This window comes from Marmota flaviventris, chromosome 8, assembly GCF_047511675.1.
Source record: "Marmota flaviventris isolate mMarFla1 chromosome 8, mMarFla1.hap1, whole genome shotgun sequence".
In the NCBI taxonomy this organism is placed as follows: Eukaryota; Metazoa; Chordata; class Mammalia; order Rodentia; family Sciuridae; genus Marmota; species Marmota flaviventris.
The window spans coordinates 15,795,505-15,823,378 of NC_092505.1; positions in this window are offsets into that span (position 1 = coordinate 15,795,505).

Sequence of the window (27,874 nt, forward strand, 5' to 3'; positions counted from 1 at the left end):
CTCATAGGTTTGCTCATTCATCTGCAGAATTACCAGGTAACAACAGAATGCTTTGCCTTTGGGCTGTCCAGCATCTCACTCTGCAGTGGGCTACCCAGGCATGCTTAAGTGGGGAAGGCAGAAGTCCCAGGAGAGCAGGTGGGATGGTATAAGGCCTCTCAAGGCCTGATTTGAAACCTGCACATCCCAGGTTTTTTGCTGCTTTTAAGTGATGAAAACAAGTTATCAGAACAACCCAAAAACAAGAGAGACTCTGCGTCTTAAGGACAAGAGCATCAGAGTCGTATTGTACAGCAAATCAAAATTGAAAGGAGTGAATGCTTAAGTCCATTTGAGGAATTAACCGGAAGGGAACTGTGAATAATTTTATAGGTACAGTGGATATAATCTGTGTGATAGGTTCATACAGTGTGATTTTGGATTGTATCACCTGGCTGTGGGTCATCACATTTTTGAAAGAAGAATAAACAAGAAATAGAGGAAGTGGAAACAGAACATTTCTGAGGATAATAATGAGTGTACTAGAATATATCACTTCCTAGGGGATCCTGAAATCCCATTCATGTGGCTTCCGCAGTGGTCAAGCAGAAAGTATTCCCAGTATTTAAAAAAATAAAAAATAAATTCTCTATATTATGCCTTACAAGCCAGTACTATCACAAAATAAAGATTAATTTCAGTTAAAAATTACTTTCTTTAAAACTAAAAAAGTTCCTGTCAATGTTAATAAGAGAATCCAGTGTTGATACATGAACTATATTTAGCAAAAATTGAGATAGCAGCCTAATTTGGGAGCAATATATTGCACCAGAAATAGTAAGAGGAAGAACCTAATTTTGTGACACTAGTTGAATATAAATCAAGTTTTAAGACTCAGTGCTGTTTGTTTTTGTTTTCCAGAAAGAAGGACATTTGGAAAAAGAAAGATCAAGATTAACAAATACAGCAGGAAGAGGTCGGATGTGGTACTGCTAAGGTCAGCTCCATTAGAGGCGGGTGCTTAGTGTCCAGGGGCTGCTGATAAGGGGACTAATGAGGAATGGATGGAGTCAAAGGAGTATTTGCAGGGAAATGGATGGCATTAGAGCAGATTATGCTAAGTGAAGCTAGCCAATCCCTAAAAAACAAATGCCAAATGTCTTCTTTGATATAAGGAGAGTAACTAAGAACAGAGTAGGGACAAAGAGCATGAGAAGAAGATTAACATTAAACTGTGATGAGAGGTGGGAGGGAAAGGGAGAGAGAAGGGAAATTGCATGGAAATGGAAGGAGACCCTCAGGGTTATACAAAATTTCATACAAGAGGAAGTGAGGGGAAAGGGGAAAATAATACAAGGGGGATATATGAATGACAGTAGAGGGGGTAGAGAGAGAAGAGGGGAGGGGAGGGGAGGGGAGGGGGGATAGTAGAGGATAGGAAAGGCAGCAGAATACAACAGACACTAGTATGGCAATATGTAAATCAATGGATGTGTAACTGATGTGATTGTGCAATTTGTATACGGGGTAAAAATGGGAGTTCATAACCCACTTGAATCAAAGTGTGAAATATGATATATCAAGAAATATGTAATGTTTTGAACAACCAAGAATAAAAAATTTAAAAAAAAAGGGAGTATAGGGACTTCGCTCTTGGTGTAGTTAGGCTCTCTTCCCAGATATTAAAAAAAAAAAAAAAAAAAAAAAATTCAGTGATATTTCCTGATTTTAATGAGATTTTTAAGAGACTTATACAATTTCCAGAAGTTTTAAGAGACTTGTGCTATTTCCAGAGGTCACATTTTTTGTTGGGTTTGAGTTTTCTTTTAAGTATACGTCTTTCTGTACTTTTATATAAAGCTACCATGTACTGAGCAAGAGCACATGTTGATTGTGTTAATCTTTCCTGAGCATCACCACTATATCAAGGACTTCAAAAGCCTGTAGGCGGAGCTGAGAATTGTTCCTGCCCAGGTAACTGTTGTCATGCCATATGCACTGAGGGCAGTGAAGAGATGGTACTGCATTAGACAGAGTATGTGTGGCCTCTGCTAAAGGAAGAAGCCAAAGCAGAGACTGGGAAGACACTAAGAGCAAGATGCTACACCCAAAAAATGCTGAGCAAAGAAGGCGTCAGAAGACTATCCCAGCCTAAACAATAGGTCTGACCAGGACAAACCTGTCCCCTCATTGTCCCAGAAGTCCCATGAAAAAAATTAACAAGAACTGATCATTTTAGAGGAACTTCAGAAAACATCAGGTTCAAGTCTTCTGTTAAAAACAATTAAATACAGAAGGAAACTGCAGAACGCTTTTGCTATATTTTCTGGCTCTTAGAATGGGGCAAGAAAATTAATGCAGATAAGCAAGTTAATGGCTTTTGATAACCATTTTACATTTTCTCATATAGTTTATGATTTTATTTTCATCCCGGGACAGAATAAGGTCTCAAGCCCATAGGCTGACCTGTTGACTGTCCCCAGACCCTGAGTACCCTGCTCTCAGTGGCTTTCCTTCTCCTGTCTTTTCCCTTTTCTGTCCCATCTTGCATAAGCCCTACATGTGCCTTGGCTGTGTGTAGGAATGAGTATGTAATCCTTTCACACATGTGAGCTACAAGACTTCTATACAGGTGGTACATAAAACCAGGAAAACATTATTAGCACAGAATATATCAATCATCTAGAGAATATGGGGAGGCCGACTTTCTCACACATGGACTGAGTGGGTGAATTCACCTGGTGCTTCCCATCCTAATTTCAGGCTTAAGCATCCCTTTCCCAGGCATTTTAGAGTTTCCTCTTGCCGTTTTATTGTTTTAAGACCTGCTTCTCACCTTTAAGCAAACATTTCCACATCCTGCTGCATGGAGACACGCCTTTGGAGATAATACCTGGAAACGACGTCATTTTGTGTCATCAGTCTTGGTGTTTGATATGCCGGCGAGCCTATTAAATTTTACCATATGATAGCTGAAAGTCTGAAATGTAATGGTCGTTGGTAGTTGTCTATGAATTTCTAAATAAAATATGAATTATTTTGATTTGTTTGTGCTTATTGGTTTGAATAATTGCTTTCATACTTGGTGACTACAAAATCACTAAATTCCGAAGGCCTCTTATTAAATTACATTTCAGCCAAGGAAGGCAGAGAAAAAATTAGTTATTAGATATGTATATGAGACATAGCACTAGCTTCCAAGTTCAATTCTTCACCTAAAGCAAATCCAATTTATCACCTTTTCAAGATCAGACAAAGTACTTCTAAGCTACTAAGGAAAATAAATAGAAATGTGATTTGAACTCAGAGGCTCAAACATATACTTTATCCTTGATACTATTTCTCTCTTGGCTTTTAAAGAGGAGTTTTAACAAAATGTAATAGCTGTAACTGTTTCTATAAATGTGATTTAAAAAATTAATTTGATATTCATCCAGTGTTAATCTGTGTTCAGTGTGTTAAAGCATTATTTCTTTTCTGGAAGCCTCTAAACACTCCACCATGTCTATTCTCTGCTAGAGAATTCCAGAGGAGTAATCCAACTCTATGATGAATTTACCATGTCACTCAAGACATCATATGGTTGTCACTAAAGAAATGAATAAAATTAAATTAGTGTAATTCTAGCATTAAAATTCTATTTCTATCATATATGTGATATTCCTTTCATATGTTGTTTTAAGCCTTAGCATAGCAGAAGAAATAATTTTCATTTCTGGAAAACAGATTAATTTTTATGGGAAGCAAAACTATAGAGAAGCGAAAATTTTACAATAAGAACATGAATGTAATAATTATTTTAGCTCATTAGTAATAAAAGTTGAGCAACTAGTAGAAGGCAGGTTTTAATGAAAGTTGATCAGAGTATAAACTTTATGGACATATTTAATAGAATGAAACACTTTTTTCAAGGACAGAAAGTTATTTTGTTTATAGCGAATGATAGCCTGTGTTACCACTGTATGCAAAACCCCCTCACACACTATACTATCTTGCTTGATAGTATGGATTTGTCTCAGAAGTAACTAAGAGGTGTTTTCCATTTCTTTACCCTAAGTTCTTTTTCAATATTTCTCATTCAACTATTATACAGGTTTTACAGTCATGAGCATATGTTGATCTTTTCTCCTCACTCAAGTTGAGTTTCCTGTTTCTTCATATGCTTATACATTGTGGATTGTATTCTAGACAACTGGAATTTGAATGGAAATTTTCATTCAAGAGAAATGGCAAGATTTCTCATCAGAAAATATGGAAACCAGAAGGAAATACAATATTTGTCCCATTTTTACTGAGATACAATTGATAATAAAAAATGTTTATATATAAGATGCACCACAGGGTGCTTTTATATATATATATATATATATATATATATATATATATATCTTTATCTTATTAAAAAAAATTAAATGCTGAACAGAAATACTAACTGCTAACAGACATCCACTAAAGGAATTGTTAATGACAGAATACCAGAAGGGATCTTGAAGCATCATAGAGTAACGGAAATGGTGAATATTGATAATTGGGTGATATATTACAATAATTTTTCTCTGGAATTTTTAGAATATCTTTGATATTTCAAGGAAAATTATAACATTATATATGGGATTTTTATGATATGTTACTATAATACATAAAATAGCATAACATAAAAGTAGAGGGTGAAGGGCCATGAAGTTCAGGAAACATTTTACATTCCACTTGATGTGGTAAAATTTTGATTCTTAATTGGATATCAAAAGTTTATGTATATTATAATCCCTAGGGCAGTCAGTAAAAATAACCATAAAAGAAGTATTGTTAAAAAAATAATAATTTCTAATTAAATAAAATTAAAGTCAAATTACAAAAAAAAAGAGATGTATAGGAAGAACTGTAATAAAACAGGAAACATGTATAATATAAATAATAAAACAGCTTTCAATCTAAATATTTTAATAATTATGAAATGTAAATGATTAAATATATCAAAGAAAAGGGAGATTGCTAGATGGAAAAAGGTATTCTATGCTCATGTATCTATAATTAAAAAAAAATGTTGGATTAACTACATATGGCAAAGTAGACTTCAAAACAAAAAATGCCTTATGTTTATATCCAAATATCACATCAATGCACTAAGAATGATCACCATGTAATTACCGTTAACTCCTATCTAACCTTAACTATATATAATGTAAATATTATTCAAAAAAATGGTAAAATTTAAACTGAGGTATGTTTTCAAATGCCTTCATTAACAATGTTCTACTTATTGGTCAAAGGATACAAAAGCTAAGCTAAATAGGAAGATTAAGGTCAAAGACATCTGGTGTGCATCATGGTGACTATAGCTAATAATAATATGTTGTATTATTTAAAAATTGCTAATAAGCTAGATTTTAAGAGTGATCATTGCAAGTAAATGATAAATGAGTAAGGTAGCACATCTCTAGCTTTATTTAGCTCTTCTATGATATACAAATATTCTAAAACAAGTAGAAGACAAGTATGTACAATTTTCATTGATCAACTAATATTATTTTTAAAACATTTTTAAAGCAAGACTAAAGCATGCTTTCTTAATTATAGCTACATGGAAAGGTTAATTTAACACTAAAATAATCTTTATATGATACTTCCTCAACAGTATGAAATCTACAAATATTTAATTTCTTATGTAAAGTTAAATAAATTAGGTCTTTTATTTATTATTTATAGAAGTATAAAGATGCCAAGCCCTTGTGATATTTCCTTGTGATAGTTCCTGAAGGACAATGTGGGTTAGTACCTGTTTATGAGACAATTATTATGATCAATTGCTTTTTCCAGTAATTATTCATTTCTCATGGAAAAATATGAAAAACATAATTTATTTAATTTAGAATACAAGTTAGAATTTAAAATGGCTGGGAAGCAAACACAAATTAGGCCTAGATTTCAGAAAGCACTGACTGAGGTCTGACAAAGATGATTTTGTATTTCAAGTAGAATGAGAGGTTTTAATAAGCATTGAAGCTGATAATGTTGGCCCTAAGAATTCACAGTTAATGCCATTCCACTTACCAAGTTTGAATTTCACCAATGTTTGAGAAAATAGCTGTGCCCCATTTAATATTTTTTAAATAAGTCACTTAATTTCTTCAGTCCTGTACATCTCTTAAAAATATTCTTGACTATAGAGATAGCAAATGTGATTTTATACCATGTCCATCCACAATAAAAAACACTAAAGAAGGAGAAGGCTGTTATTCCATGGTGATAGTAACTTGATTTATATGAGAGTAGAAATGTAAATGCCCATTAACACAACAGGATTTAAACCAATTATATAGTCAAGTCCTTGTGAATTTTGTCTTTCATCATGACTAGAGATACATTCATGTATGTGTGTGCACGCGCGCGCGCGCACACACACACACACAGAGCTTTTAAATTAAAATTCATAGATGTTCCAAGAGGCAACTCCCTGAGACCCTCTGAAAACTATGACTTTATTCCTATCCATATATGTTAAGTCCTATGATTGAAAATTACCCCTCAAAGATTGTTGATTAGACTGTAGTTCATAGGAGCTAACAATATCTCCCTTTAAGATACTATTTGAGTTGAATAGAATGTCACACACTATTGGAGAGAATGTTGGGGGTGGGTTGATTTTATTTCTGTATCAAGTTCCTTATCTTCCAAGTGTCATACTTTTGATGTGAGCAAACAACTATCACAATACAAGTAAGAGCTGTGGATTAATCTGCAAAGGCTATCAGGGGAAAAAAAAAAAACTACTACAGACTGGGTATCTAAGCAACACAGGTTTTTTTTTTTTTTTTTCACACTCTAGAGATTAGAAGTCCAAGACAAAGGTGCCCTTGCGGTTGGTGTCTATTGACGGCTGACTTCCTACAATGTCACACATGTGGCATTTCCTCTGTGCACATGTGGAGAAAAAGAGAAATCTCCAATGTTTCTTCCTTTTCTCAGGACCAATCAGAGTAAAGCCCAACTCATAACTTCTGTTAATATTTACAGCCTCTTCATGGCCTCTTTGTCAAGTTACGGTTAGAGCTTTGGGGTTAGAGCCTCAGTGTGTGAATCTGAAGGTGGGGTCACAATTCAGTCCAGAACAAGCCCTTGGACAAATAGTCTGGGATTGTTCTGCAACAAAATCTGAGACATGACCCAGGTCTCTGCAAGTGGGACTGTGCACTTCAGGCAGCCAGAAGATCTAATCTCACTCAGAGACTTCGTTCAGAACCTGAATATTGGATCAACACCTTCTACTCTTTCCTGGTAATTGGAGTACAGCAGTGGATTTGAGAGATCACCATTTTGTTAGCTTCTTTATGATTTATATCTCTTTGCTTTGTCATTGTATCACCTTGCAGTGATGTCTGTGTCCCTAAGTATAGAGACTAATCATGTCCTGGCTGCAGATAAACCTTTCCTACAGGTTTTATCCTCTATATACAAATAAGATGTTCAGCTGAAACTTCCAGTTGTGAGGGAACTGATAAAATAGGAATTATGATTTATTACATGACAATTAAATTTTCAATTATAGTATCTGGGAATTCATGACATAATAATCTGGCTCCTCACCCAGAGCTTTCTTTTTCAGATTAAAGATAATGAAGTGTCTAAAGAGTGGCATAATTTAAGAGTGGGCATAAGTTAAGGGTCGGGGATCTTGTGAGGAAGATGACTATGCTGGCTTTCTCACTACCCCTCCCTGCAAAGGCAAGGCGTGCCCCAGCCTCCTGAGAGGGGTTTTAATAGGTATACCAAACAAGCTTGACACATATTCTTCCCAGTGGGAGACAGACAAAGCCTTCCTGGCAGTGGACTGGAAACCTGCAGCTGGTAAGTCACTCAGCTTCCAACTGGGAATAGGCAGGTCAGAGTGCCTGGGTCTCAGGGACTGGGTGAGATAACCTGCAGAGGAAGATTAGCTTGAGGTCCTTGAAAGTGATCTCCACCCAGAAGACAGCTTCCTATAGCAAGATTCCAATAGGCTCCTGGTGGCAAAAGCTAAAGAAGATTGCTAGTGGCATCAGTCACATCATGAAAGTTATATTGATGGAAATCAAGAAGTTGCCTTCCAAGAACCCACATATACCCTGCAAGAGAAACCACAGCATTAAATACATACTAGGCTGGGATGCATGAAAGCTGTGTGCAGTAGTACAGGTGAGGAGGGAACACTTTTTGCTTCTGTTTGCATCTTCTCTCAAACATGAGGGATTAGAAGTAGTATCCAACAATGGGGTTACAATTGAGTGATAAGACAAGAAGTGGGACACTAGTTGGTTTTTCTTTTTAAAATTTATTTATTTTTTGAAAGGCAAAATATCTCCGGAGGATGATACTGCCTGGCAAAGGAATAGGAAACCCAACTATCTTGAATAAAGATTAAGATGCCAGTTGCTCTCTGGGGACTTTAATTTGCTGAAATAATGAGATTATGTGTGCAATTCATGCTATCTAAAAGCTACCAGAAACTATGAAATCCTCACCATGCTTTCATCTATTGGTAGGAAAAACAAAAACAAAAACAAACAAACAAAAAACCAGAGAGGTCTTTAGATTTTTGAAAGTGTTATGATTTGGATATGAGTTGTCCCCCCAAATCTCTGGTTAGTACAGGAATATTCAGAGGTAAAATGGATAGATGATGAGACATGTAACCTAATCAGTCTATCCCAGTTTAAATGACTTCATTGAATGGAAACTGTAGGTAGGTGGCATGGCTAGAGGACGTGGGCCCCTGGGGACCTGGGAGAGTACATCTGCCCTGCAGCCACTTCCCTGTCTCTCTGTGATCCTGACCCTGCCACGGGCTGAGCAACTTCCCTCTACTGGGCCCATGATATGCTGTATCACCTCAGGCCCAGAGTGGTGGAGTTCTCCCTCTGTGGACTGAGAACTCTGAAACCATGAATCCCAAATAAACTTCTCCTCCTTGGTTTTGTCAGGTATTTTGAGCACAATGATGTAAAAGCTAACTAAAACAGGGTATGCCCCCAAAGGATTGTGAGATGTGGCCTCTTCACTCTCCTCTTTACTCCACGGCCACGTGGGGAGCAGCCTTGCTTTGTCATACGTTTCTGTCACAATGTGCTACCTTGTCACAGGTCCAAAATAACTGGACCAACTGATCATGGACTTGCACTACCATCACTGTGAGCCCAAATAAACCTTTCCTCTTTATAAGCTGATTATCTCAAATATTTGTTATAGTGATACAAAGCTGACTGAAACACCTAGATAATGAGTAGGTAGATAGTGATAGGTAGATTTACTATATGTAAATATAAATGTGTATGATTAGTAAGGGGAGATATATAAATATCCAGGATAAACAATAGCATCTCCCTAATGCTTGAGCTTGTTTGGATGTCTTATTTGTTAGCAGGACTGACTCTTCCTCAATACATACACCTCACCTTTTGAATAAGCACATTTTTTAGACTCTCACCTGCATCACTTTTTTATTAACATGCCGCATATTTTTGGAATTTACCCAAACTTGAATTTCTTAATATTCCTTTGTTTTTTTTGTTGTTGTTGTTGTTCTTTCCTGGTTTATTTTTCTCATTGATTCACTTCTTGATGGCCATGCCTGGACCTAATCATCGACCATTTACTTCCACTCTATTCTGGTATCTAATTTCCTTCCATCTTATTCCTGAGTCATCTCACCTGCCCTGCGGAACCCTCAGAGCCCGCGCAGCCCCACTGTTTGTTTTCTGTGTATCCATTCCCCTGAGCCTGCACGTTGCTCGGGAATACTTCATGAGCTTGCGGATTGGCACCATTTCAAGTTATTATTCAACCTCAGCTGCTCCCTCATTATTCCTTGGCAAGTTATTTTTGCAAAACTTTAATCATGTCATTTATCAAACCCTAAAGTCTACGAACATCAAACCACTCCCTCACTTTTAATAGCTGTTCAACATTTGCTTCTCTCAGAAAAATAAAATAAAATAGAGGTCTTCAATAATGAATTTACTCTCTCCAAACCCATAATTGCCCCGCTTTTCATCTGTCATCTCTTTATGGACTTCTCAGATTGACTTTCTGAATGCTGTCTCTCCATAGTGATATCATTTTCTATGTTTGAGTTGTTTTTTTTTTTTTTTTTTTTTTTTTTTTTTAATTTTTTATTGTTGGCTGTTCAAAACATTACATAGTTCTTGATATATCATATTTCACAATTTGATTCAAGTGGGTTATGAGCTCCCCTTTTTACCCCATATACAGATTGCAGAATCACGTCAGTTACACATCCATTGATTTACATCTTGCCATACTAGTGTCTGTTGTATTCTGCTGTAGTTGTTTTTCATTCTCACTGCCTAGGTGCTTTCTTTCCTTAATGCAGAGGTTCTCAGTTGGTGGTCGGAAGAGAAACTTGGCCCTCTAGGGAACATTTGCCTTGGTAAAGAGGCATTTCCATGATTACAGCTAGAGAGGTGGTAGTACCAGCACTTATTGGAAGGCGCCTAGAATGCTGGCCAGCATCCTAGAAGGCACTTCCTACTGACTGTCTTACCTTCTCAGGATTTCTTTAAAAGCATCACTTTAAATTTTGTTCCCTTGAACTAGAAATATAGAGTGAATTTTAATTATTTTGTTCTTGTGAGGTAAAACAAAATTGTAAACAGACACGTATATTCGTCATAGAAAAGCCTCAACAAAACTCCATTTGATTTCAGCTTAATAGTGCGCTAAATAGCAGAAAACAGAATTTGAAAAGTGGAGATTCCCTCTTTTTCACTGCTGTTTCCTGCTGTGCCTTCCTGGTCAGCCTTTCGAGCTCACAGGCTCATTTGGCACTGTTCTTGCACAATCAGTTGAGAAAAACAAGAACACATTTTCTATCTCAAGTTTGACTTTTCCAGGATCTGCTCTTGCCACATCCCTTCTTGTCTGAGTTAATCACAAGGGTGGGAACACAGACAATTCCCGACCAACACTTACTCTTTCTGCCTCACACCCAGAAGACCTGTCTTTATAGATAAAGTAGTGGTCTGCAGCAAGCTGCAAGTGCGCCTCTCACCAGCTCGGGGAGAAGAACAGGACAGGGGACAAAAGCATTTGGAATTACTTGTTCTTTAGAATTCTTTAATAACTAAACCTGCATCCGATTTTTACAAACTGTAAAAATAAGAGTATTGTTTAGTTTAGTTTTGATTGTCAAGATTAAGCCGACTGAAACACCTAAATATGTGTAGGTACATAACGATAGGTAGACTTAGTATATGTAAATACAAGCACATGATTAGCATGTGTTTATTATTGCTGAATTGAAAATGTTGTTTATTGTTGCTGCTATTCAAGCAAAGTCCCACCAATAGATAATGCATCGTGGTCTTTATGAGAAAGATTTGGCCATTTTTCAAGCTGTTGTTGGTTTTGAAAGCACAGTTTACTATATAATTTAGCCATTCATTCAATTCAGCAATATTTTGAGTATGTTCTTTGATAGGTTTTGAGTATTGCCTTAAAAATGCCTTTTGTAAGCATCTGGAGTTGTAAAAGCAGAGTGGACTTATTTAACCTGTAAGAGTGAACAGATTTCCAAAGTATCTTATTCTGGGAACTGAACTCAAGTTGATAAATCTGTTTGGTATGGTTGCACTTCTCATTTTATACTTCTTTGTATTACCTTCCTTTCAGAAATTGCTCTGCTTATCGAGAGTATCTAAAACACCATTTTAATTTATTTGGGTATTCCATATTCATGTATTTTTATATATATATTTCAGCAGTTTCTGGGTTGCTTGATAACTTCCTGTGATTGAACAATGGCAAATAAAAACAAAATTGTGGATGTCTTTGCACATAGGTCAGACAAAACAAACTTCTTGCCAATAATTGTTTTCTGAATTTTTCTTTAGCTCCTTGACTAAAATATATCGGAGTGTTCAGGCTTTCTTCATAAACAGCTCATGAGTAGATTATTAAAACAAACTAAGCATGTATTGATTAAAAATTTACATTTATAGTAACAGTTGTTTTGGAACAAGAGGTGGAAGGTCATATATTAAAACCCAAATGGCCATAGAAAGAAATAATAAGATAGATATTACAACTCTGACGACAAAAATTAAGAATGTCAAAATGAAATCATTTATTTAAAGCTTGAAAACTGGGGCTGGGGTCGTGGGTCAGTGGTAGAGCACTCACCTAGCATGTGCAAGGGGCTGGGTTCGATCCTCAGCACCTCGTAAAAAAATAAATAAAATAAAGGTATTGTGTCCCTCTACAACTACAAAAAAATATTTAAAAAAAATAAAACTTGAAAACTGATAGTGATGCTACTCTTTCGGGTGCAAAGAGAAGTTGTTGCCTTTTTATTTTATTTCACCTATTATTACCACACTCTCTTGTTGTTATTCCAGCCTTTCTGTTTGAATTGTTTGGGAGTACAGTAAGAAATGAAATATCTGAATATAATTTCTAATTTAATTTTTAAATGGTTGTACCTTGAATTTCTAAACAATTTAGTTCCTATTTATAGATCTGGAATCTCAACAGACAGTTTGTGAGAAGATTAAATTTGATTTTTTTAGATAATCTGTCATGCTAAAAACATTAAAGTTTTTCTAGAAGCATGAAAAAATAATTTTATATGAAAAGTAGTTACACATCTGCTAGGGAATGGAATATTTAAGTATCATCAGTATTTGCTTCTAATTGAAGAGTAAGAGCATTCACAAAAAGTGTAAATGAGAAGTTCCTGCACATAATCCCCACTGTTCAACAGTAAGAAAACCCCCTTGAAAAATTGTATTCAGTGAAGTCATGCAACTGTCTTCAAATTACATTTCCAGTTTCTATATCTAATACCTACATTGAACTTTTTATGCTCATCAATTAATTTAGTTTTAAATATATTGGAAAATAAATTCCATTAATGTCTTATTGGTTGAGAATTCATCTCTTTAAAGTTGTGAATTGCTCGTCTCTTCCTTGAAGAATTGACAGAGCTGTCCCTGAAATTGCCCCCAGTCTAAGATTGCCATAGAAAACTGTAAGACCTCTAATGTAAAACTTATCTTTCTGCAGTGTGTGTGTGTGTCTGTGTGTTTGTGTGTTTACTTACACATCTCCACAACAATTTACAAAACTTCTGGAGAAAAATATCAGTCAGAGTCCAACAATAGGATTAGAAGAGGTAGAAGTTACAGTTGAAAGGATTCATTGCAAGTGATTGGCATCTGTGACTATGGAGGCTCGCTAAGCAAGTCCAAAGTCGACAGGGCAGCCTTGCCCTACACACAAGGAAGACTGGAACATTAGGCCACAAACTAAAGCTTTAGTTTTGTTCAGGGAAGCCTCAATTCTTGTATGAAAGCTTTCACCTGATTAGATGAGGCCCACCCACACTGCAATAATGTAAGGTCAACTGACTATATATGCTAATAATATCTATAAAATATTTTATATCAACACCTAGATTGGTGTTTGATTAAATAAATGAATATTAGAGTCTAGTCAAATTGACATCAAATTGACCATCACAGGGCCTATGCCTTTTCCCCCAATGCTTTATAATAAAAATTTTTATGCATACGGAAGAAGAGAGTAACTTACAAAACACATCCACATTTTACCCATCTAGATTTGAAATGTGTTAAATTTTTCACATTTGGTAAATTTTCTCTCTATATGATGATGGGGTGTATAATTTTCAAAGCATTTTTAAATACATTGTAGACATCAAAATATGCCTCTAGAAACTTTATGCTGTATCTCTTAGGCATAAGACATTCTTCTACATAACCACAATTACATTATCCCACCCACAAATAAATTAATAACAGCCCTATAAAAATCATCTAAAATATGTTCACATTTAAAATTTCACAATGACCCCAAAACAAAAAAGGATAAATTTAAGAAAGAAAGAAATGGAAAGAGCAATGAAGCAATTAGCAAAGGGGGATCTTGAAGTTTCCTTCTAGATTTAAAGACAGGAAAGGTTGTTGTGTCTATACTATCAATGGACAATGTTCCATTGTCTGGGAATCTAAGTTCAAAGTCAGCTAAGCTGGGATGTTCGTCAGATTCAGCAGAGAAATATGTTGATGACTCCAACCACTATTTGCTCTTCTAAATTTTTCATAGACTATAATTAATACATTACACCTAAGTATGGGGTATGCATTTTATATTTCACGCATTTGAAATTTTAAATCTACTTAAAGTGAAGTTATAAACTTACGTAATGTTGTTTATAATGTCCATTATTAACACCTTAATATGAATCAGTTATTAATATTTTATGATATACTAAGCACTATAAAACAATGAAGATGACTTATAAAATATATCTTAATCTACTTTATTTTCTGTACTAACAAATAATGCTATAAATGCTGTAAATTTCATTTTATAATTTCTGTTTCATGCTCAACATTACTCAAGGGAGCAAGAGTCTTTTAAATAACTTGTATTATTAAGTAGGGTCTTTAGTATCATTCTTGTGTCAATAAAAATTTGATAGGGTAGGAATGCGTGGATTGTTATTATTATTGTTGATAGTATGAATATGCTATGTGCAACTCTGGAAGTAATTTTCATTTAATTCATAATTATATTTATTCTCCATTGAAAACCACTGAATGTCTATCAAGTTGCTTGACAGAAGTCCACCTTACTTGAAGGTCCGGTCCTACTGATTAGAAGACAAGGCCAGGGTTAGGTAAAGAGTATTGCAAGGCTGTCATAAGAATCATGTAAAATTAAGCAAGTGAAGAGAGTATATGTGTATCCACTGAGCTGTTTCTGTTACTTTTTTCCCTTAAGCTGTGTTCTTACAAACCGTCATCAACCTCCCGCCATAGGATCAGATTTTCTTGGTTTAACAGGCCTCTATCTGGATTTCCCAGAACTTTGCAGAAGAATTCCACTTAGGCATTCCTTTAAAGATAACAACTTCATGCATGACAAAATTCATTTTCCCCTCCATCCATTTGATTTCACAAGATGTTTACCCACTTACCCGATTGTATAAATCCAGTTTCAAAGAGGATTTGAGGAAGGATTACTTCAAAGAAGGTTTGCTGAGACATTTTCAAATGGTAATTGATGACATGGTCTTTGTTTAGCTAGATAGGCTCTTCTGCAATGGAGGACACTCTGTCCCTAGGAGGTAGTTTCACTCTATAGGAAGTGCTTAAGAAAAAAGGAACACAAATAAACATTTAGAAAATGACTAACCTTGTCTGACTTCAAGTCAACCTTGAACTTTTGTGGCAGAATTGTATGAAACAAATAAAATGGATTTTGTTTGCATGCTTTGTAATTTCAGATGTTTATTGAGTTTGTTAGAAATTCACATTGCGGCAAAAGAGATCTTACTCTGAGCTCCTGTCTGGCGTTTCCACAATAAATTATGTCCTGAAACATGACCATTATTGGCATGAGTGTAGTATAGAGGTTTTTCCCACAGGCTATAAAGGCCAAGCCATAGAGCCCCGCCCCCCCAACACACACAAAATTGTGCTACCTCATATCATGTGTGGAGCTTGATTTATTGGTCCTTATTTTGTTAGAGGACATGAAAAAAGTTTAAGAGCTAGATGTGTGGGTAAGACAGGGTGAAGAGAGACTTTCATTAGGGGATGATCTCTACAACTTGAAATATATTATGCACCCCTTCAGTATTACACACTCTCCTTGTGCAACTTAATATGCATCCTGAAGTTTAGGAATTCAAATCCCAGGTTAATGTTTCAGGAATTATATTTACTTTGATAATTTTTGACATATACTACCTCACTCTTTTTCCATTTCATATGCCTCTTGATCTTCAAAGAGCATTATAACCAAATACTTTCCACATAAATATTTCCCACATGCAAGTTAAAATGTTTCTTAGTTTGTAAATAAAGTTCTACAAAGATTTGTATCTTCACACACACACACACAAAAACTACATTCATTTTCCATTTGATGAAAATTTCTAGGTCTAGTCTAATTCATTGGTTGTTTTCACATACTAAATATTCGTTTGAAGCACATGAGCTTGGTACCTTCTGTATCCCTTTGATCAACAGTTTAGTTTCCTCTTCTTTTTGTGTGTTTTTGTTGTTTGAAGTTTTATGAGTACATATGTTCTGTTAGTTTTATTTGTGTGAGAAAGAGCAATATTATTTTGTTTTGAAGGATAATGCCTTCTAAACCTGAAAAATAATATTTCAGTTACTGTACACAATGTAACAATTGGAAGTGACATACATTTACAAAGCTAGATAACCTGGTAACAGTAATTGTCTCGAGGAGTTTCATATGGAAGTTATACCATTTTATCAAAAAAAATATTTCTTGTTGAACAATAGCAGAAAAATATTTTCACATTATTTTGAAACATCTTAGGGAAAACATAAATTCAGTAAGTTTTGTCTGAGTTAAATGAAAGTTTGGTGCCAAGCATCATTTTATTATAAATTCCACTATTTGGGGTTCTACTCCTGAATAAAGGGGGTAGAGGGGGCAGGACTAAATGATAAGAACAGGACATCTAGTACAAAATATTATAAAGTTAATAATTTGTAGTACCTACATATGAAATAGGAAAGAACTATACTGCATTGATAGCTCATTTATATTAAGTAGCTTTTAAATTTACACTAAATACAAATATTTAATATTTATTAATACAAATGTAGATATAAATATTAGTAGATATATGTACTATTATATTTAGGTTACATATAATATTCTGGAAACACAACCATTAGCAAAAATTGAAACAACTGAAGGAGTCATAATTTTATCTACAAAGTATTTGTACTGAAGCTCCAAATGCTGTGGTGTTCCTGAACTATGTTCCCCTTTATTATCTAAACCCTTTCTTTCTGGATCAGGTCATTTATTCTTATGCCTTTAAATGCAATCTACCAAAGAGATTGACATTAGTGACAACCTACTCACTCTTCTGGCCTGAAAGACAGAAGTGCACATCAGAAAGGTAAGTGATGTTTTTCACTAAGTGACGTTTTTCACTCAATTCTAATAAGCATGTCAACTTTACTCGATCAATTTCTCTCCCATTTACCCCTGCCTTGATCAGTGATACCATGGTCCACCAGCTTCCTCCAACCCCTTAGCAGCCATTCTTCTTTCTTCTTTGTCTTTCATTTTCACTTTAATCTATAGGCAAATCTCCAAGCACTTCTATTGCAATATGCCTGCATCCAGCCACCACTCACCCCTGATATTGCCACACCCTAGTTTAAGCAACCATATGTTTACATGGACAACCAACACAGATCCTTATCAGCTTCATGCTCCAAAATCTCAGTGTCCAGAAGCAGATAACAGAATTTCTCCAAAATTCATATTGGATTATAACAATTTCTTGCCTATAACATTCCATAATATTTCATTTCATTTACAACTAGATATATACAAAGTCTCTGAAAGGATCTAACCCTGTGTCCCCCTGTGGTCACGTGCTATGTACCACTTTTACATGGCCCACTATAGCTGCACTGGCCTATTTCTCAGGTTTTCAAGTATATTCGGTTGGCTGCTTTCTAAAGGCTGTTGCACTAGAAGGTCTGCTGTGTTCTCTACTTGACTGAGTCCAAATTGATGTTAAAATTCCTCTTATTACATCCTCCCTTATTCACACGGTGTGAAAGGATCCCAGTGATTACAATTGATTTTAGTAACTTTCATTTTTATGAGACTATCTACCAGTATTGAAACTTATTTATTTACTTATTTTGTCATCTTTCAATGGAATGAAGTATTTTATTTTTGACTCAATTGAATTGTGCTAGGTCCTTAGCAATCCAAGAATACCAGATATGGAGAATATATAAAGAAAATATCCTTCAGTTTCCTCATCTATAGAAGATAAGGAAAATTAACATTAGCTACCTCACTGGGTTGTTGTGTGGATCAAATCAGGTAATAAATATGAAAACAATATTGAATAGCAAAGTTGTTTTGCAATTGAAGTAATAGTACTATCATTACACATGAGCCTGGATCATGACAGATGGTGGGAAGTTCTTTCTATTGAATATTTTATGGTAAACTGAACCATAGAATTTCATGTGCTCATCATCACTTCATAATTCACCTAAACTTCTATGTGTAGTGCTGTATGAATATGTGTATCCCTTCTACAGTCATTGACCCCAAATAAATGCTTAATATCACCAAATAATGATAACCCTTACAGATGTTGGACAGATTCAGGATATTCCACAAGTTTTGACCCTTGTGAAAAATGAAGTGGTAAAGACTTTCTTCCCCTGTGTTTCCACAAACATGTCTTCACTATCGTATTCACACTGACAAGACATGCACAGCTCCAACAGCAAGGGCATAGAGATAGCTGCTGTCCTTCAACATCATCACCTCCACTGACAAGTGGGAAAACACAAGCACAAATAAAAATGGAGTTATCATATCAAAAGTAAAAAGACCAGATGTATTTCTAAAACAAAATCTAGATAACTAAACTGTCAGATTTTTTTTTTCAAATATCTCTTCTTCTAGCATAGATTGAATAAGATTAGGACAGTTGGAATTGGTCAATACTGACCTTCATGAGTTGAAATTCTAAGAACGTTAAACAGCTGCCATGTATACACATAAGCCTAGAAGCCATTAAGCTGAAAGATGTCAGTGTTTATTAGCAACAACATAATAGTGTTGAACTGTGTCAAATAATTCGAAGAACAAGACACAAATGAAAATATAAATAGATGTTAATCAACACACTCACTTTGTGACCACTGATGATCTCAGACGTATCTTACCTAATGATATCTCTACAAGGAAAATATAAAAGGTTAGCTCTGTTCTCTCTCTCTCTCTCTCTCTCTCTCTCTCTCTCTCTCACACACACACACACACACACACACACATACACACTCACACTGATTTCTAAGCACATGAGGTACCTTTTGTTCACATTACCTTACTCAACATACTTAGAAATGAAGTGCCAAAAATCTTTATTGCTATATTCTTCATATTGGTTTCAAAAATTAAATTAAATGTTCTCTGTGTATTTTATTATACAATTCTTTTTTTTCTATCACTTTAAAATACATTGTTAATGAAAAGAGATTGGTGCCACAGTACAACTAAGCAGAGCCCTTATTGCGTGACAGATATGAATCAATGGGGACCCTAGGCAAAGCAGTTTTACAAGTACAAGTCATATGTTGACCTTGCGCCCCCTAAATTCTATTTCTGACACTTTCAGTTCCTATTTGAAAATACTGCAAAATCTGCAGTTGAGTCAGTATTTTTTATTTTTTTTTTGGTGGTCAGTAATTAAATATAATAAGTCTAAAGCGCAAAAGAAAAACTGGTTGTGTGTTATTGACTGAATTATTCAATGTTGCAAAGATATATTACACTTTTTCTTTGAACAACCTTGAAGGATATGGTTTGACTTTAATTTTGACAAGTGGGAGAAAAAATAATATGTACCAAATATTGATGAGGATTTTTATTTGTTAATCCTAAAATTTAGAGTTTGGTCATGCAATTATGTGTATAAGAGAGATAATTCCCAATGTAAAACTGAGTTCTATATTTTAGGAGATTCGTTATAAAAATGCTCTCAATGATTTCCTCCCCAGGATTCATACCCAGGAATGGAATGGGAAGTACTGCCAGTGGGAGTGTCGTCTTCACACACTGGTTCCAAACACTCCCAAGGTGCAGTTGCTGCTGCTCTAGGAAAGCAGTTTTGGAAGCTGGCACTTAGATCTAAGATGGGGCCTTAAGGGGTTTTTGGAGGGTTATAACTTCTTTAGCCCAGCAGATGATACCCTTGATGGGATTCTGTATCTCAGGAGCCTCCCAAGAGTTCTACTTGTAGGTCAGGAAAACCGATTCTGTACTCACCGTGATGTCCAAAAGCAAAGCTCCCAGGCTTAGTCCCTGAGCGTCTTGTTCAGATTCCTGACCCTCTTCCTCTGGTCACACAGTCTGCCAGACCCAAAGGGCAAGCCAGTTGGACTTCCCTTTGTTTTTCTGACTTGAATCTTCCTGGATATTATCTTTTTTTGTTTGTTTGCTTCACTCACATTCTGGTAAGTGCACCCGAGAGTACACATTGGGTGCTTTCTGGGACAGAATGGCAATGTTTTGCTATGATTTCCTGGGTTCCCATAGGAGCAAGGTGCAGGTAGCACGGCCTCCTTAAGATGATTGCCTCAGCTCTCCACTTGCTATTTGATAAATACAGAGCACTTTTTAAGCACCAGATTTCTGTAGAGCCTCTGAATCAGCTAATTCAGGCTGCTTTTCTGATCTACAGGGTTCTCTGTACCAAATATGACCATTGTGTGAGTGTCTGTGCGTTCTTCTTGCCCTTTGCGGTGAACCAGCACTGCACTCTCTACTGCTGCCACATCAGCTTGGCTCCAACGTACTCTTTCTTGTTCTGCATTCAACCCACCCAAATTTCTAAGTCTCTAAGATACTCTAACTGTCCAATATTGAGTTTTAGTGAAATCCCCTTTTCACCTACTTTGCTGAGAAACAGTCCCCCCAATGCTTGACCCATGAACAATGGAGCAAATAAAAAAGCAGCCTTCTTCAAATCTGCCATCCTGAATCTCCCCTAGCTACCTGATTTCTCCATCAGGAAATGTGGCTAATAACTCTCTGACACACCCGTATTCCAAAAGTAAGTAGGCTCTGGTAGAAACAGAGCACCTGACAACAGGACATCCAGAAGCAGGTAGCCCACACAGTCCATCTTGTGATGGTATATGTTATAGTCACAAATCCATAAAGACAGGAAGGCCTAGCAGCAATGCAATTGAAGAAAGAAATTACGTTCAGGAGCAGTCATGAGCAGTCTCAGAGGGCAAAGCTAACTTACATAGATATGGCTCAGAACACCATTTCATTCTTCACTCTTACCCCAGCATCTCCCCTTTGGCTCAGATTTATGTTCACAAAGGATGCACCTTGCCTGAAATTTGCACAGAAATAGAAATGCTCCCTGGTAAGGGTATAAACAGACATTTCAGCAGTAGCTAATGGCTTGGTGAATTTGATAAAAGTCTTGAAAATAAAGGAGACCCTCAGAGTTATACAAAAGTACATACAAGAGGAAGTGAGGGGAAGGGGAAAAATAATACAAGGGGGACAAACGAATGTCAGTAGAGGGGGCAGAGAGAGAAGAGGGGAGGGGAGGGGAGGGGAGGGGGGATAGTAGAGGATAGGAAAGACAGCAGAATACAACAGACACTAGTATGGCAATATGTAAATCAATGGATGTGTAACTGATGTGATTCTGCAATCTGTATATGGGGTAAAAATGGGAGCTCATAACCCACTTGAATCAAATTGTGAAATATGATATATCAAGAACTATGTAATGTTTTGAACAGCCAACAATAAAAAATTAAAAAAAAAAAAAAAAGTTTGGAAGAGCTGGACAAAAGGGGCCAGAGAGGAAGAATGTAGATAAACACACAGTCATAGGAACAAAATAAGAAGATTTTTGTATGAGATTTTAAAGCTCACTAGAGAATATCCAACCAAGAGAGCTGCACACAACAATGTAGGATTAATTACAGTCAGTGACGTCATCCAGCGTCTGTGCTCAGTTACTCCATTGCTGCACCATACACTGGAGAGCAGGGTAGCTACTGTGACAGCACTGGAGCCACAGCATGGGATCTCAATCAGAAAGGCTGATCTAGCTGTTTTTCTACTTACATTTCCAATACTCTAGCATCTAAGACCAACCATGAGCCCCTGATAAGGCAGCTCAAAATGGATGACCAGGCAAGTGGCTATCCTTGGACTTCTTTGTGAAGAGACAAGATTCTTCTTGACTTCAGTGGACACATTTTCTTGACATTGGCTCCTTTTCCTGACTTAAAGACCTCTGCTGAAGACTTAGAAAATATCTGCATCAATAGTAGAGAATTCTTGTTAGATTCTCATTGAATAAAGAGAACCATTTTATATAAATCAAGAAACATAAACAGCAATGCACGCATAGAATCCATAACCATCCACTGCTTTCAGTAATGTGCTAGAAGCTGTTGGCTGTCAGAGCAATTCAATAGCCTTCTTCTTCTTTGTTTCTTTTTTTTTCTTTCAACTTTATCAAGTTATAATCTACAAATAAGAAATGTATATATTCAATGTGTACTATGCATACCTCTGGGTTTTTAATTAAACTACTATATTTTGGAGTGAGAAAAGCTAGTCTGAAATAAGTCAAATGTTTTCAGATGAGGTGACTAAAATTGCACATCTACATGCAAAAATAAATCTTGAATAACAACTTAAATTATATATAGAAATAAACTGTAAAACATCTATAAGGAAATACCAAGAAAAAGGAGGAGATTAATGTCACAACTTGGGTTAGGCCTGGATCAATATTAGGTAACAAGAACCATAAAATAAAAATTAAATAAATATATCTCCAACAAAATTTGAAAATAAAATCAAAAAGAAAATACCTTCTGTCATTTGAAAGACATTGTTAAGAAAATCAAAAGACAAGCCATAGTGTGGGAGAAAATATTTTAAGGCATACATCTAGGAAAGGATTTATATTAAAAATATATAAAGAACATTCCTAATTCAATAATAGTTTTTTAAAATATCCCAATTAAAGGTGAACAAAATATTAGAGGAAAAGAAATATGACACACATCAATATATAAAATGATACTTCAGATCATGGTTAATGAACTGAAGTATCATTAAAACTAATAAATTTATAATAAAACTAAAAACAAAATGAGGAATCACTAATTTCCTGCTTGAATGTCTTTAAAGTACAAATGACATCATCAAGATGTGGTGAGGAAGCATATGATTCAGAACTCTCATACAAGGCTGATGGTCATGCAGAATGACACAGCAACTATGGAAAACATTTTGAGTTTCTTATAAAGTTAAACATCTATTTAGCACAATACCAAGCAATCCTATTCCTAGGTAGATGTTAAACAAATGAAAACATATGTTTGTTCAAGTATCTACACACAGATGTTTATACCAGTTTTATACATAATCACCAAAAACTAAACCCAAAGGTCCATTGGTAGGAAACAGATATACTAATTATGGTACATCTATACAATGGAAGGAAAACATCAATGCAAAAGCATTGATGAATCACAAGAGTATTATGCTAATTGAAGTAAACTAGACTCAAAAAGCTGCATACAATATGATAATATTTATATGATATTCTGGAAAAGGCAAAACTGTGTGGACAGAAAATACAGTGTTGTTTGTTAAGGCCTAGATATGAGAATGAGAATTGACCACAAAGTGGAATAAGGAATTTTTCTTCAGTGATGAAAATGTTCTGTTTTAATCATGGTGACTTCTTCAGTGTACACATTTGTCAGACTGCACAAAGTGGTAAAATTAAAGGAGAATAATTTGATTATGTGTAAATTATGTCTTAATTAATATGATTAAACAGTTTAATTTAGTACCCAAGCAGCATTTGGGATGATGGCTGGCACATAGAAAGCATTCAAGACACATTAGCTGTTATTATCATCATCACCATTATTTTAAATTATTACTATAATTTTCATTAAGATGAGGGAGTAATACAATTCCATTCATTTTTGCCACCAATTATTTAAGAAGTTAAATAAATAATTTTATAAAAACAGAAGCAAGCTAAGCAGCAAATCTGGATTTGGAAATAAAAATGTAAGCATGATATAACTTTACTTTCACATCATTCTATCTACATTTCCAAAGCAGATTAAAAGTCTCCATGCATACAGTTACTCATGCAGGTATTCATTTACGATTTAACGTGTCAGTCTTTTGCTATGCACTGTACCTATTAGTTTAAAAATATCAATAATAATTGTTTTCTTATAGCATATGGTGTGTTATATAATCAAACCATGTGATGAAATTGAGGTAAAAAATGTTTAGAAAGAAAATTAAAGTAAAACTAAATACTGAGTAGATATATGTATAATTTTCAATGATAGATGTTTGTTTGCTGAGTGATCATTGGAAGTCAGCTAGAACCTTTCAGGGTGACAAAAGCATACAACACAATTACATACTGTTAAGTTAGGAAAAACTAATAAAAAAGTTTCGTAGAATGTAGTGATTTAAGGTTATAGTTTAATGATGGATGTGAAATTAGTATTGCTGAAACAAATCATCTCCAACCTAGTTCTGTTCAAAGTTTTTTTAAAAAAATTAAAAATATACAAAATATTTTAGTATACTTAGAATAATGTAATCTATTAAATTGGACTTAATCATTTTATCATATGTAGAATGAACTTATTTATCCTATTCTAAAATACTTTAGCCAAATTAGGAGCCAAACTTGTACTTCTTCCTGTCACAGTGACTGACAGCAAGCATCCCAAGAGAGCAAGTTAAAAATGTTTAGGAATTTCATGACAAAATCTCAGAAATTTCATGGCATCCTTTTAGCTATGTTCTACTGGCTGAAGCCATCACAGTGTCTACACTCCAGTAATGAATAGGGATAGACAGAGTACCAGTTCACCATATCACCATGCATAATAGAAAAATTACCAACATCACATTAACATGAAGGACGGGCAATTATAGAATGTGCAATCTGTCACAAAAGGTGAATATTTGTTTGGGGGTTATATGAATATTTACATAATGAGCAACTGAAAACTTCCCTCTGAAAACACATGTAATTGATGTCAAAGCTATGCAAACATCACATATTTGGCCTAAAATATTTAGGTTCCTGACTCATAAATCAGTCCCATTGTATGGGAAAGTTTTCCATCAGTATTAAGAAATTTAATTTTCTTATTGATAGATATAAATGCACTATTTAACACTTTAAACTATTTAACACTATAAACACTATTTTAAGACTTTAAAAAACAAACAAAAATGGAAATGTTGTAGACATCACATATACACCCTGCAAAGTCTTTTTAGTACCTTCAGCTCATGTCACTTCCTCAGGACACCTTGTGCACTTTTGAACTAGAAATTATGTGAATCATTTCAAGCTAAATTGAGTAGGTATAGCATTCTACAGTTTTGGTAAATATTTGGTTTCTATGCTTTTATGTTACAATTATAGCTCTGAAATCACATTTTTCGATTTAGCCATGGAAGGTTAAATAACAAAGTAAGCCTACAAATGTCATAGAAAAAAATGTTCTGTGTTATGCAAATAAGTGGAACATTAAATATTTTTTGCATTACACAAAAGTAAATCATTCTAGATTATGAAATAAAACAAGCTGAATGATGGGCAGTGTATTCATGTGTGTTTTTGTGTATCTTCAATCCTAGCAGATCTTTGACTGATAAATACTCATAAAAAAGTGTACCCTACAGCTCAAATTAAATGATTCATTCAGTTGTTTTCACAAGGAGGGCAACCATAAACACTTAACTTTGGAGATTATGATTGGTATTATTCCATTTTTAAAAAAATTAACATTATTTTTAATATCTGGTAAATAATAGAGGAATCAACAAAGATTCATGCAATTAATTTTAACAGAAAAATAATTTTAAAAAATAAAAATAATTTTAAAAGAAATTACTCAAAAAAGAAACTGGTAAAAGTGTAATTCAATCTCTCTCCTTATTTCTCTCTCCCTTCACCAGACTTACTTAACCTTCATATATATATATTTTATAATTCACCTTACAGAGCATACAAAGTGTCCCCCCAAATAAAAAGGACTCATTACATCTCCAAAATAAAAGAAGATCCACAACCAGGCTTTACCAATTGCTCATCCACACACCAATCCATTGAGACTAGTAAAACATTATTGGACAGGAATTATAGAAAAGGAATTACTTTGGGGAATTCCTTTGAAGATAGATGGTAATTGTCAAATAAATGAGTGATTTTTATTTGTTTTAAAAAATTGATATCACAGTGAAATGCTGTTGCACTTCACCCTTCTGTCCAAAATGCTAAGTGGAAAAAGAAAGTATAGATACAGAACATATCCTAAATCTGCAAGAACTTTTAAGAACTTGACATCTTACTAATTAACTTTTTAGTCTTTTTTTTTCTATTTTGTGCTATCAAAGATCTTTCAAGAACAAAATAGCAGGGATGTCACACATAGATCAATATGCTTAGAAACATACTGATTCTGACATATAACTTTACTTCTAAGAATTTTTTTAATCATAAGCCTTCATGGGAAAAAGAATTACCTAAGAATAAATAATTTTGTATTGCCATGGAGTCATTAAGTTACAAATTCCAAATAGTTGACCAACACAGCATAAGAGAAAGAAAAATGCAAATTTTAAAGTTTAAAATGTAAATATGCTTCACAAGCCCAATATAAAGTCAGTCTGCATGATAATCTCAAAGCTCTTTTTTCAAAAAAGCAATTAAGCAAAGACAGTATGCCTTGCACTTTGAAGCTGCTTTGGAAAAAGGACTTGCCTTTTCTGTATTCAATATGAAAATAAAAATACATATAAATGATTTACCTCACAATTCAGTTGTCTCAAGATTGCACTAATAATGTTTACCGCTTAATTCTGAACTTTTTTATGGAAAGCTATTTCAATAAGGACTCTTTCATATCTCCAGATCCTAATGATGGGTGATCACACCAATGTAGAAGCACATGCCTCCCCTAGAACCCTGTGGATGGGATTAATAGACAAGTCAAGATGATAGCAAGAGGTCAAAAGATTTGGAATATTTATGGCTGTGAGATAATCCATGAGATTCTATGAGCTTCTACTAGTAATATTATTTTGAAAATATTTGCCCCTTCCTCGTTATTGAGTAATTTTATAATCTTCTTTGGGGATTAATCAACATATTTTACTTTCCTCATTAATTGATGCAAGCTTTAGATATAAAGTTCTTGTTTGCTGCAAAGCTGCATGCTAGTGGGCTGTGTGTTAGAGAGGGGAAAAGAATACAGGATAATCCTGGACATGAAGTCACCTGCAATCTCACAGAGGAGATGACACATGGGTTCCATTACAAAGGCAGGGTTGACAATTTTAAGATTCTTCCTCATGTCTCACATGTCTGTTCTCCTGCCTCTACCACATTTGTCTCTTCCTCTCTAATCATTAACATCCATTTACTAGCTCAGGATTATGGTGTAATTTCCAGGCAAATACATCCCTGTTTCAACTACCCTTTCTCTCTTTCAAGATTTTTTTATTGATCTATGCCCACTGGAACTCTATCTCAACTTCCATTTACTTAAATTCTATTGAATCTCCCTCTCTTCATTTCTTACTCTACCAAGCTTAGATTGTGTGTATCCATCTTTCAATTACTTTTATGCCAGTCCTCAATCTCTGAATTTCTCATTTCATTTCTTTCTTTATTTCCAGCTTCTGTAAAGCTAAGCATTTCCTATAACAGCATAAAGTTACCTAAAGGCAGCCCCACAGAATCAAGGCAAGCTGACAGCACTATGCTACTTTTGTTCTTGGCAGCCTTGAGCATCCTCAAATTCAACTTGTTAAAAAATAACACTCTCCCTGGAAAGACCTTTCTCATGCCATATTTCTCTTCTAATTATATGTCAACCACACCTTTATAATTACCTAAGCCAAATATTCAGATGTCACCATTGACTGCATGTTTGGCAATTCTAATCAATCACAGGTTGCATTAGTACTCATCAACTTTTCTACAGCTCCACTGTTTTTTTATTGGCTAGACCACCATCATCATCACAGACCACTGGAACAGACTCAACTTACCCCCCTATTTCCAATCTTGCTTCTTTTCACTGCCTCCTATATGTCAAAGCCAAAGTGAATTTTGAAAAATGCAAACCTGATTATTGCTCTCTTTTCTTAGACTATTTTAATAGTTTTCCATTCCATTTAGGAAAATGTCATCTCATTATGACTTACAGACTCTCTGTGTTTGGTCACATGTACCTGT